Source organism: Drosophila subpulchrella, chromosome 3L (assembly GCF_014743375.2).
Source record: "Drosophila subpulchrella strain 33 F10 #4 breed RU33 chromosome 3L, RU_Dsub_v1.1 Primary Assembly, whole genome shotgun sequence".
In the NCBI taxonomy this organism is placed as follows: Eukaryota; Metazoa; Arthropoda; class Insecta; order Diptera; family Drosophilidae; genus Drosophila; species Drosophila subpulchrella.
The window spans coordinates 4,416,475-4,425,765 of record NC_050612.1 but is presented as its reverse complement, the minus strand read 5'-3'; the positions used below and the strand labels follow the sequence as shown (position 1 = coordinate 4,425,765).

The 9,291-nt window shown below is 39.9% G+C and overlaps 1 pseudogene; it reads left to right on the top strand.

Annotated features, from left to right (window-relative positions):
• Nucleotides 1-7,254, top strand: LOC119555012 (annotated as a pseudogene).
• Nucleotides 7,255-9,291: the final 2,037 nt, after the last annotated feature.

The window sequence follows — 9,291 nt, the reverse complement described above, 5'->3', positions numbered from 1 at the left end:
AAATTCGGTTTGATTTTAAAAGAAAATAAACTGTTTATTGTAGTAAATAAATGGTAAATAAAAAAAGATAAAATTGTTTATAATTAAACACATAACTTTTATTTACGACTTGAATTGGACATAGCTGTTAGTGTTACACCGTTCTTCTTATATGCATATGCAGATTTTGTAAAGAAAACAAGGAAGAACGCTATAGTCGAGTACCTCGACTATCAGATAGCCGTTACTCAGCTAAAGGGACCAAAGGAAAATGGAGATATGCAAGCAGCAAAGCGAGATTGATATGCGCCACCTACCGGCGGTAGACAGATTTAAGCGTTGTGGGCGTTAGAGTGGGTGTGGCAAAGTTTTTTTTGGATCAATCGATAGGTATTGACAAGACCAACACATTTCAGTTAAAATGTTGTATCTAGCATGAAAATTGTGGGCGCCACAGGTTTGGGCGGTTTGTGGGCGTTATAGTGGGCGTGGCACTCTGCTGAAACAAACTTGCGCTGCGTAAGAAGCTCAGGAATCTGCACGCCTAATCTCAATAGCCTAGCTCTTATAGTTTCCGAGATGTCAGCGTTTGCCACGCCCACTTTAACGCCCACAAACCGCCCACAAACTTAAAAAAATCGTAAATTTGAACGTGGATATCTCGGAAACTATCAAGGACAGAAAATTGGGATTTTAGATTAAGATTTCGTAGCCTTGTACGCAGCGCAAGTTTGTTATGCGAATATGCCACGCCCACTCTAACGCCCACAAACCGCACAAACCTGTGGCGCCCACAATTTTCATGCTAGATACAAAACTTTAACTGAAATGTATTGCTCTCGTCAATACCTATCGATTGATCCAAAAAAAATTTGCCACGCCCACTCTAACGCCCATATCGCTTAAATCTGTCTACCGCCGGTAGGTGGCGCATTTAAATCTCGCTTTGCTGCTTGCATATCTTCATTTCCCTTTGGTCCCTTCAGCTAAGTAACGGGTATCTGATAGTCGAGGTACTCGACGAAAGCGTTCTTCCTAGTTATATTTCGAAGTGTATTGCACAGACTTCGAGAAATGCTGTAAAATGTCAAAATACTTTTTAAACTTTTCTTGCCCCAATTTTTGTGTAAAAATGTGTAAAAGTTAAAATTTACTTCCGCTAAGAATATTTAAAACATATTTTTTTAGCCTGGCTACCAATATTTTCTTCTCAACTGGTAAAGATTTTTTTTTTAATTTCATGTCAATTGAATTTTTTTCTTTGATCTGCAGAATATTATTTTCCCTTAAAATTCGTACGTCAAAAAAAAAGACAAAACAGGTCGCTTTAGAACCTCCCCGGGAAGGCAATCGCTTAATACATATAGATTAACGCCCGAAAATGAAAGGAACTCACCGGATTTGATTCGCATTCATATCCAAAATAAGGGTGGTCTTCTTCCTTGTCTTAAATTGGCTTAATTTTCTCTTAAAAATCTAATTGTTCAAACACTTTGCATATGTTTTACGATTCCACATGGATTTTGTCCCAACACGGCCACCCTATCCTTGGGCTACTGATTTATTTTTTATATTCACTGGGTTGTAAATTCTTTGTCTATGCTTGTGACACATTGTAAAACAATCTTCCTCACTTTTATTAGCTTGGCAATTTTTCTATGGGATTATGTGTGTTTTTTTTCTGGTCGAAAAAAGCTTGAGTTGAATGGGTTGTGGTAGAGGGAGGTGGAAAGGCATAAAGTGAGAAGTAGACTAAAGGTACTTGGGTTTTGGTTTGAGGCTATCTTAAGGCCGATTAGTTGCTCAAGTGGAAACTTCGTTATTAGCTGGAGATTAACAAATCAGTTTCGATAAAAATAAGAAATCACTCAATAGAATAAAAAAATTAAAGTAGTGGAAAGTAAAGTTTAAAATAACAGCTTTTTTTTATATTCCTAATGTTTATGATAACAATCATCATCAGTACTTTAGTACTAATTAAGAAACTACACACAAGAAAACTTTTAGATAAGATTGACCAATAGTTAAATGATCCCAACCCATCGAATTGCCAATAGGACCATAATACACATCTCTATTTTTAATAGTTTTTAACCTTCTTTTACGGTAACCTTATCTATCCGTATTGGTTTCTTCTTTTCTGCGGCTTTTTTGGTGGCAACAGCCTTCTTAGCCTTTGGCTTCTTGTCGTCAGCTCCGGCGGCAGCTTTCTTGGCGGTGGATCCGGTCCTCTTGACGGCTACCTTCTTGCTTTTCACCTTCTTCTCAGCAGACGCAGGCTTCGGCTTCGGATCCTTCTTGGCGAAGCCGACAGTTTAAATGAGCCAGACGCCCCCTTTCCCTTTGTTTGGATCAGCTTTCCATTGACCACGGCCGATTTAAAGTATTTCTTTATGAATGGAGCCAGCTTCGGGGCATCGCATTTATAGGTGGCAGTGATTTATTTCTTGATTGGCAAAAGCGATGAGCCGCCACGTTCAAATTCTTGATGGATGCGGCACATGTGGTAGCAGACGTAGGCCAAAAAAGTAAGCACAGACACCGACATCCTGTAATTAAAGAAGACAATTTAATATCTTGAAAATTGTAGTAAAGCGGCCACAAGTGGAAAAGCATATCTGCAGACGGAACACTGTAGGGATCCTGGCACCTCTATCATACATTGATCCTGAAAAGAAAGGAAACAAAGATGCTCTTTTCCACACCACCTTGGAGGTAGAGCTGTAGGCGCGTTTTTATACCCGTTACTCGTAGAGTAAAAGGGTATACTAGATTCGTCGGAAAGTATGTAACAGGCAGAAGGAAGCGTTTCCGACCCCATAAAGTATATATATTCTTGATGAGGATCACTAGCCGAGTCGATCTAGCCATGTCCGTCTGTCCGTCTGTCCGTCTGTCCGTATGAACGCTGAGATCTTGGAAACTATAAGAGCTACAATACTGGGATTAGGCATGCAGATTCCTGAGATTCCTGCGCAGCGCAAGTTTGTTTCAAAAGAGTGCCACGCCCACTCTAACGCCCACAAACCGCCCAAAACTGTGGCTCCTACAGTTTTGATGCTAAAACAAAAATTTTAACTGAAATGTATTGTTCTCATCAATACCTACCGACTGACCTAAAAAAAAGTTTGCCACGCCAACTTTAACGCCCACAAACCGCCCACAAACTTCAAAAAATCGTAAATATGAACGCGGATATCTCGGAAAATATCAAAGATAGAGAAACGAGATTTCAGATTTAGATTCCGTAGGCTTGAGCGCAGCGCAAGCTTATTACGCGAATATGCCACGCCCACTCCAACGCCCACAAACCGCCCAAGTCTGTGGCGCCCACAATTTTCATGGTAGATAAAAAATTTAAACTGAAATGTATTAATCTCGTCAATACCTATCGATTGATTTAAAAAAAAGTTTGCCACGCCCACTCTAACGCCCACAAACCGCCCAAGCCTGTGGCGCCCACAATTTTCGTGCTAGATAAAAAATTTTAACTTAACTGTATTGGTCTCGTCAATACCTATCGATTGATTTAAAAAAAACTTTGCCACGCCCACTCTAATGCCCACAACGCTTAAATCTGTCTACCGCCGGTAGGTGGCGCATTTGCTGCTTGCATATCTCCATTTTCCTTTGGTCCCTTTAGCTGAGTAACGGGTATCTGATAGTCGAGGTACTCGACTATAGCGTTCTTCCTTGTTTTATAGTCGTATCCCCAAGAGGCCTAATCGACTTTGTAACACATTTACATTTAGAGAAAGTAAAATAAAATAAAAATGTTAGTTTCATATCAAAAACTAAAATACAATGAGTATTATATGAAAAACATATTAAACTATATAATATACTACTACTTTACTATACTATATAAATCACCATCCGTTTGCGTGCTCTGGTCTTTCCTAGTTGGTCCAGTTTCATCGTTAACTCCCTTTAATATGTCAACTCGAAATTCCAATGCCGCAAAGGACGCCCAGATCCGTGGGTAAAATTCCGCACCTGGGGACTCGAGTTGATTTCTCGTTATTTTAAGGTGCTCCAAAGCTGATTTAAGGCCAATCCTCCACCTCTGGCCTACTGACTCGAGGGTATCGTTTTTCAAATAGCGGGCCTGGAATAGAACATCTGGCCCTGGCGAAACGTTAAAAAATCTAGAGGTGGCTATCTGAAGATTAGAAATTTCTGTTTTTAAAGTGTCTCTAAAATAAGATGGCGTGGTAGTCTCATTCAAATCAAAAAATTTTTTAAAAACGTCTTTGAAACTATCTTTGAAGAGTGGTTTTTTATACAAGTCTCCTAATAAGACTTCTGTAAATGAAACATTTGTAATTGCTTTTAAATGATTATAATCCCAAAGTCTTGGGACTTGAGAATCTACCCTTTTAGCCTTAACTGGATTGTTGTCAGAAATAACCGCCAGCAAGAGATGACTAACATTTTTATCTTTTAAAAAGTTAATAATTAAATTTAACACATTATTAATACGTTCGCCCGTATTTTGAAGGACAACTTCAATAAATACTATTTGAAAGTGAGACCCATTGAAGGTCTGCATGGCGTAGGTGGATGCCCTGTAACTTATTTCAGTCTCTGGAATCTGAGAAAATGGTTGATTCAAATCAAGAGAATAAAATAATATACGAAGAACGCTATAGTCGAGTGCCTCGACTATCAGATACCCGTTACTCAGCTAAAGGGACCGAAGGGAGATGGAGATATGGAGATATATATATATATGGTTATAACATATATGTGGGCGGAAGACATTATGGGCGTTATGGGCGCTTCCTTCTGCCTGTTACATACTTTCCGACGAATCCAATATACCCTTTCACCCTCCGAGTAACGGGTATAACTACACTACTATCTTAAAACAAATACAAACTTACCTTCGGTAGCCATAGCTCGTCGACCAGGAGGCTGAAGGGCTTCGTCCAATCCCACCTGGCATTCAGGCTTCCCAGTGCAGAGACGGATCCTTTGCTAATCTTTCCATTAGCCCAAGATAGTGTAGCCGCCGACACCTCTTCTATCCGGCGCCCATTAGGCAGCTGTAAATGATTAAAAAATTTAACGGCATGTAATACCTGCATTGCATCAATATCTGGAACATCAACATTACCAGATTCTAGGAGCTCGTTAGCTTCATCCAAGTCCATCTCGTCCCGCTTGCAAAATTGTAAACAAAAAGAAAGCCATCGCCAGTGTTGGGAAGGATGATAGAAAATGACTGTTTATTTTGCTAAAGTACCTATCGGAAATCGACTTTGAATTTGCAGATTAAGTGAACAATGGCATTTCTATTCTATTCTTAAAAAATTATGAATTCTTTTAAATACTTTTTTTTTTCCATTGACTTTTGCGAATCAAGCTAATCAGTTCATGGTGAGTCGCCAATGATAAGCTTGAAAACCCGAGACCGATAGAAAATAATAAAACCAGTGTGCAAAACTAATTGGAAATTCGCGAATTATTGGGCTGTAATTAGTTCTCTGATATTTTTCTAATATGGATTTGAAATACCACAACATAGATGTTGTGCTCGAGATCACGGGATCGGACGCGCTCTTTCACAACACCTCCATTTTGGACATTTTGAAGTCTCTCAAGGAATTGTCCGAGCCAGCCGGAGATGCAAATTCTGGCCGTGTCTCCAAGAGACGGAGGGAAGAAGAAGAGGTGGGGCCACTTATTATACCTGATCAAACATTGATTATTTCTTATAACTGCAAGGGTATACAAACTTCGAAGTTTACTTCTTTTATTGTTATAGAGTCCTTTTTTATATATATTATTTTACATATTTATTTGATTGACGTGGGCTCCAAGCAATCAGCAGCTCATCCTGACCACTCATTGGAGGAGCTGGAGGCCAGTGGCTCCAACCAGTCACCACCTCATCCAGACCACTCCTTCGAGGACCTAGAGGCCAGTGGCTCCAGCCAGTCACCAAATTATCCGCACCACTCGTTAGAGGATCTGGAGACCGGCTCACCCGATACAGAGGAGACCCTCGCCCACTCGTCGCCCTTGCAGCCTCTGGGCCTGAGTAAGCTCATTCCTATTACTCCATGAGTATGTACAATCTTCCTTATTTTTCAGTACGAAACACCAAGGACCTAAAGGCAAACGGCGAGGTCTCATGGTTCCTCGAAGCCAAGACCTGGAAACTGAACGAGGATGAGATCCGGAAGCTATACCAGAACGGGGTCGAGAAGATACATGACTTCTTCGAGTGCGGCGTCGTCCCTCAGAGCTACAAAGCCCTATCTGATCACGAGAAGTCGGACGACCACGTCCAAGAAAAGAAGATAGTTGAAAATTTTTTTAATTCGAAAGTAAAAGCGATGTGTCCAATCTGTGGAATTGGAGCTGGAAACAAAACCAAGCTGAGGAACCACGTGCTAAGCCACTTCCTGTGGACCTTTGCTTGCCCAAAGTGTCCGAAGTTGTTTCGCTCAATTAGGGGTTACAGGAACCATAGTCATCTACTAAAAAAAAAATATGCCTGCGAGTGTGGTTGTTGGTTTGTCGAGAAGCGGACTTTGAGACTGCACAAGACTAGGGAGTTGCATAGAAAAAGAATGGTAAGTGGATATATATATTGTATATTATTTGGTTATAATTTTCCATTTCCTTATACAGGCCTTTATAAACCCCCAAGAGGCAGAGTCGATCGCGGAGCCGGAGACCGTTGCCGACATAATGGGCCTTATAATGGACGAGTCCTTCCCTGACCTATTTCAATAAACATTTATATATAATATATTCATTATCTACTTTTGTTTTGGATTGCCGACATAATGGGCCTTATCGACAATCTTGCCATTTGGATTAGGGTCTAATTTTGAATTTGAATTTAAAAAAATTATTGCTTTATCTACTTTAAGACATTTAGGTTTAATAATAAGAATCTTATCAATAGGATTTTATAAATTAGCTATGTTTCATTTATTAACGCATGCTTTATTTAAGGCATTGTTATTTATATGTGCCGGAGCTATTATTCATAATATAATTAATTCTCAAGATATTCGGTTAACTTCTGCTTGTCGTAATGTCTCTAATTTAGCTTTATGTGGGATACCTTTTTTAGCTGGATTTTGTTCTAAGGTTATAATTTTGTAAATCGTTAGAAATAGAAACATTAATATATTTTCATTTTTTATACATTTTTTCAACAGGAGTTACTCTTTTCGGATAGTTTATTATTCAATAACTGGGGACTTAAATTGTGGAAGTATAAACATATTGAATGACGAAAGTTGTGTAGTATAAGATTAGTAGAAGAAGTAGTAGGGACAAATCTGTCCACCTGAGGGCGTATTCTACTTTTTGCTTTGCTTTTATACATTTCATTTACATTGGCACGTAAATCCTCGAATGGGTTCCAAGAAGCGAATGGGTTCCGCCGCGTGTGGGTTCTGTGGACTTTGTGGAACCATTTGTTCCCGAATGGTTAAACAAACAGTTTGCCAAGAAGCGAATGGGTTCCGCCGCGTGTGGGTTCTGTGGACCTTGTGGACCTCTGGATTTAATTCGCATTCATAGCCAAAATAAGGGTAGTCTTTCTTGTCTTGAATTAATTAATTAACGAATAATTTTTTTAGTAAAGATGTTTTTTAATCGAGATCGAACCAGTCCGGAAAATTCACAACCCACATTTCCCAGCCCACAAACGCCTCCAAATTCGGGACAACATCAAGAATCCTAGAGGGCGCTCCTCTTTCCAGTCGTGACACGAACCTGGATTATCGGATTTTATTTTATCAGTGTTGTTAAATTTTGATACATCTTAACATTTCTGTTAGATTTTGATACATCTTAACATTTCCGCTTGATTCTTTTAATTTCTGAGAATTTTAAAATATGGTTTGGGTCCAGGCTTGGGCTAAGCATTTTACACGACGTAGCGGCGGACTATCCGCTAGTAAGTTAATTTACTTTACAGCACAGACTTATACATGATATCTGACGCTGTCTCAGTGGCGCTCCAAACGTTGGGAGGCAGTAACTTATTCGGCTAACATCCGCTGGGGGAGCCACATAAATGTCTGTTACGGCTATTTTTTGTCTCGTTCTAGAATAAAGAGTTCGTGGGTTCGTTTTGTCGGGAGTGTTTATCGGCTTTTTTGTTGGAGACTGTTAGCAAGGACTTCTTCCATTTCAAAAAATTATTTTACTTTTATCACTTTAATAATTCATTTCTAATGAAAATGAATTTTATTACGTTTGCCTGCCTGAACTCACACACCACAACGGGGCAATTCATCAGAATAGTTAAAGCGCTGGAGGAGATCCACTAGAGAATCCCAGTGGGAAGGAACATGGGACATCGCTCGAGCTCTCCATTGAGGACCCCTCCTTCACCAGCTACTTGGCAGCTGGTAATGGAGCGGAGATATAGGATGCGCCGGCTTCTATAGGGAGGAGGAAATAAGGTCGCCCGCTAAGGGACAGCTAGAGGGCCATCGCCATCCATTATTGGCCAGCTCGGAGCTGGACTACAGATGGCGCGGGAAAGATGGAGAGGCATCCGTGGGACGAGAAGGAAGCCTTAAACTTCGAATTTACCTAAATAAAAACATTCGTTGAAAAATTTCATTTATTTTAATTTTAAGCACTCTCTTCTTTTTTAAATTGCTCCAATTGATTTGTTTTCCGTTTGACAGCAAGCCCAGCTGCTTGACTGTAAGACCATGCCACATGCATGACGGGTGAACCTTGAAAACTTCGGTCACACTACAAAGAAAAAGATTTTTCGACTAGGGAAACTCTTAGCCGATCTGAGTACTAGGCTTTAATGCGTAAAAAATACTAAATAAAAACACTGGAATACTGAATCGGCTTACGTGTGCGTTCCCAATTTCTGCTGCAGTAAGTTGTAGCGACTTTTCCCATCTCTGTCTGGCACGTGCATTTCTTATGGAAGGAAAAGTCGCTGAAGCGGAATTTGGTCGGTGAAGCGGAAGCCACCTCTGAGTGAATAGGGTATTAGCAAAATTTCCACGGCTAGAAAGTCTTGGGAAAGTTGCTACAAATCGAGTCAGTAATTCAGTGATTTTATTCAGTATTTTTTACGACTGTATGGCGTCTCGTGATTTTTTTTAAAAAGCCTAGTACTCAGATCGGCTAAGAGTTTCACTAGTCGAAAAATCGCATTCTTCGTAGTGTGACCGAATTTTTAAAATTCACCCGCAATGCATGTAGCATGGTCTTACTGTCAAGCAACTGGGTTTGTTGCCAAACGGAAAACAAAGAAACTTAATTAAAAATAAATGGAATGTTCAACGAATGTTTTTCCTTATGTAAAGT